Source organism: Oncorhynchus nerka, linkage group LG20 (genome assembly GCF_034236695.1).
Source record: "Oncorhynchus nerka isolate Pitt River linkage group LG20, Oner_Uvic_2.0, whole genome shotgun sequence".
NCBI classification, from domain to species: Eukaryota; Metazoa; Chordata; class Actinopteri; order Salmoniformes; family Salmonidae; genus Oncorhynchus; species Oncorhynchus nerka.
In genome coordinates, this window is record NC_088415.1 from 97,968,414 (window position 1) to 97,972,629 (window position 4,216).

The 4,216-nt window shown below is 42.8% G+C and overlaps 1 long non-coding RNA gene across 1 annotated transcript; it reads right to left on the reverse strand.

Moving 5' to 3' along the window:
* Nucleotides 1-229: 229 nt before the first annotated feature.
* LOC135563087 (uncharacterized) lies at nt 230-1,778 on the reverse strand. Its single transcript, XR_010460296.1, has 2 exons — nt 871-1,778; nt 230-838 (listed from the first exon to the last, which is right to left on the reverse strand). It is a non-coding gene; the product is annotated as an uncharacterized LOC135563087 (long non-coding RNA).
* Between the last annotated feature and the right edge of the window lie 2,438 nt (nt 1,779-4,216).

Below are 4,216 nucleotides of genomic sequence, written 5' to 3' on the forward strand. Positions count from 1 at the left end.
TGGAGGTTAAATATTTTTTGGAATATTTTTTCGCATTGTGCGTTATGCTAATGAGCTTGAGCCCTAGTCACGAACCCGGATCCGGTATTGGTGGACTATGAGGTTAATGAGTTACTGCATTGTCTTTCAGTTGTAAAATTATCACTTTCTGTAGGCTATGCCTGGTGGCTGTTGATAATTGGATATGTAGATAGGGCGAGTCGGTCAAGGATCGATTCGGACAAGGTGGTCAATTATATGACAAGCGACAGTTTATTCAGAGTAAAGATATCTGGTACAACGTATACGGGCTCATTCATTTGGCTACCAAGGAACCAGCAGAACGAAGCCCCGATAACAGATTGTAAGCATGTTATGTACAGTACAAAAAGTGGGTTGAGTCTGAAAGTCCCTGGCTTTTGATTGGCCACAGTTGAGGTGTTGTCTTCTTGGATTGGTCCTGTTGAGCCGTCCGTCGTTCCTCCGGGTCTCGTCGTGTCGTTCTCAGTCACACAATGTTCGGCTAGGAAGGAGATTGTGTGTGTGTGCTTGTGTCTGCAAGTCAAGGCTGTCTCTTCCTCCCAATGTGTGGGTGTATGTCTTATCTGTGTGTCCTCGGCAGCTATGTGTGTACTGTATGTGCGTCGTCCCTGTCTTCTGGGGTCAGTGTGTAAGAGCGTATGCGTCCCTATCTTCAGGGGAGTTGTGGCCGAACTGCCGGCTAGCACCTGTGGCTAGGAGTATCCTGTTGTGACAGTGTTCTGGATGATTACAGTGAGTGTGTGTGTGTGTGAGAGATATCCTGTATGGGGCCCAACCTGTTTTACTATGTGTCTCAGCTATAGTAGTGTAATGTCACCTACATAGGAATTAGCAGTAATGTAATGTCACCTACATAGGAATTAGCAGTCCTCTACAAATCCCTCTCTTCACATCTCCCCAGAGACGTGACACAACCTAACTAGATTCTGATACAAAAGAAAACTTTTCCCAAAGGGGCTATGAAAAAGGCACAACATTAAAAAGAAATGGATGTATATGTATTACCACCAAGTTCTCCACTCAATCCCACTATGTACTAAGTTGGCTACCAGCCACCTAGGAACTTACAACCCTCATTTAACAATTGCGGAGAACAACAGCTCTAAGCTATAAGTAAAATGTTTGTCCAAAATAAGCCAACCTTTTCCAGCAGGAAAAAGTTGTGATACCCTCTCTTCACATCTCCAAAAGATGTGACACTCTCTAAAGGGTATTCTCCACCTCATCCTCAAACTCTGGCAGGTCATTAGCAAGCAGAGGATACATCTGGGAAGGGGAAGAAGGGTCAATAGCTCTGGAGATAACTCTAGCAGTAAGGGACCGGATACATGGAATGCAACCGCAGCCGCACAACACTAAAATGGCTGCAAAAACTAAAAGATGGGTCTCATGCTCCATACCGTTATCTCGCACCTGGCTCCTGTTATCTAACAAAAGACTGCTTGTTCGCAACCCCACGCTCTGAATGTGCCCTCCCTTCTGTATTTTCCCAGCATGAGAAAGTTCCATGGCCCTGATACTTTCAACAATGTTTCAAATCAGCTAGAGAACATAACACATACACACATCCACCCAAGGCAACAGCAGATAATATATATGGTAATGGCTATAATGTAAAATAACCCCAAAGGTGTGAAATTTAAGTCCCCCTTTTGACACTCATTATCCTTTATTTCAGCAGTCATAGCATTTCATGAAAATAATAAAAAGTTTAATATTAATAACAAGTGATATATGTCTATTGTTATATGCGTTTCCCCCTTTGACACCCACAAAGGGTGTCACTTATCAAAAAACAGGATAAAACTTTATTGTTATTGACATGTAAGATGTAGGATAAAACTTTGGTCATGGAAAACAGGAAAGAATTATTAGAAACCATCTGGTCCTCTCAGCTACTCCTATCCTGTACCAGGTGGGCTCCTTGCCACCCAGGGACTCTAAACCTTCACAACAGGGAGAACAAACATACTGGAAAGAAAACCTATCATAAAAATGTATAACAAGGAACTGTGGTGGTGTAAAATTATTCTACTACCTCACCCACAGCATACCATGTCATCCTCAGTCAGTCCCATCCTCCCCTGAAAGCATGCTTCAGTATCGACATCTCCAACTGGAGCATCAAGCAAAGGTAGCATGCCTGAAGCCTTCACCACATCTGTAACAGATTTCTTAAAACACGGTATGATGCAAGCAGCACATCACATCAATAACAAATAATACAAGAATTAGGGTCAGAAATCCAGTAACCACCATACCAGTGTACTTACCAAACCAGGCCAAGAGAACAGACTCCTCCACCCCCCCGTGGACCTCATCTTAGCAGATAGTGCATCAAGCCCGCCTTAGATATACCACCATCTGGACTGGTATTATTGGGAATATACGTGCAACATTGTTTACCGAACATCTTGCAGACGTCCCCTGACTGGCAAGAAGCATATCCAAGGCAAGTCTATTCTGTCTGGAAACCCCAAATGTGGCCTCAAACTGTTCAGACATACCAGTGAGTGCATCACGGGAGTAATTCACAAAACACTGTTGATTATAGTAGATATAATTAATCCATGCAGTCTGTCTAGCATCCACTATGGCTAGACCCATAGTAGGTAGTAAAAGTGCCAGAGTCCATCATTCCTACCCAAGGCCTGAAACTCATGAGGAATCCCCACTGGCACTCCCAACAGGTTAGTGTGTATGTCGACTACATCCTCTGTCCATGGAGCACTACATCTATGTCTCCCATGGGATGGAATGTTTTCAGGTCCCCTGGATACAGAACCCAACAGCTGTTCAGCAGCAACATCAACAATGGTCAGTGGAATTATCAAACTGGTCAGACCACACGTACCTTGCCATTCTCCTCTAAGAATGGGTCTCCAGCACTCTTTTGGCTCCACACATCCACCACACATCAGCCAGACCACTAGTTTGGTTTAGGCCTGTAACTGGCCAAGTGGAATTAATGGTTATGTTACTACTGCAATCAGCTTCAGGCAATCTCCCATAATCAATGCCATTACCTGTACCCGTGATGCACTCGTAATTGCCCCATATGCCTCAACACCCCAAGAGGTCCGATGAGGAGGTACTGCAGGAAACACCAGGCTCAAAGAGGAACAGAGGGTTGAATTAGGCTTAACTAGTTGCTCCTACCCTCTACTTTTTGAACATTTTGTTAAAAATCGCGCAACATTTTCAGCGCCCTGCTACTCATGCCAGGAATATAGTACGTTCATATGGTTAGAATGTGTGGATAGGAAACCCTCAGACGTTTTTAATACTGGTTAAATCACGACTGTGGCTATTACATAACGTGCGTTACATCGGAATGCGCAGGAAAACCTGATCACAGAAAATGAAATAAATATCCTTGCGCCACTTCCAGCAATTGTTAACAGTGAGCGAATTAGATAAGACCGAGCATTCAACTCCACAGCATCCCCATGTTGTCTAGAGTCTTGTGAATTGAATCATCTTTGATTCTTGGTTGAACGAGAAACAGGCACCACTTACCTCGGTCTCCGCCCAGATCATTCCGGAAGAGCTCTCTCGTGAAATTTTTTTCCAAGACGACAGCTAATGATTTTGACATCGCCTATGGATGATTTTTATCGCTTATTAACGTTTACTAATACCTAAAGTAGCATTACAAACTTATTTGAAGTGTTTTGTGAAAAGTTTATCGTCTACTTTTTGAATTTAAAAAATGACGTTACGTTGTGAAATCGCTGTTTTTCGTTTATCACACAGTCTACATATAACGATGTCTTGGCTTTATATGGCCCGATTTAATCGAAATAAAGACCCAATAGTGTTTATGGGACATCTAGGAGTGCCAATAAAGAAGATGGTGAAAGGTAATGACTGTTTTCTATTTTATTGTGCGGTTTGTGTAACGCGAAATGCTAATTATTTTGTTTACGTCCCCTGCTGTGCTTTCTGTTTGTAGTGTATTGGTGCATGCTATCAGATAATAGCTTCTCATGCTGTCGCGAAAAGCATTTTAAAAATCTGACTTGTTGCCTGGATTCACAACGAGTGTAGCTTCAATTTGATACCCTGCATGTGTATTTTAATGAACTTTTGAGTTTTAACTAATACTATTAGCATTTAGCATAGAGCATTTGCATTTCCAGAGCTCTAGTTGGGACGCAAGCGTCCCGAAGTAGAGGCAAGAGGTTAACCTGGT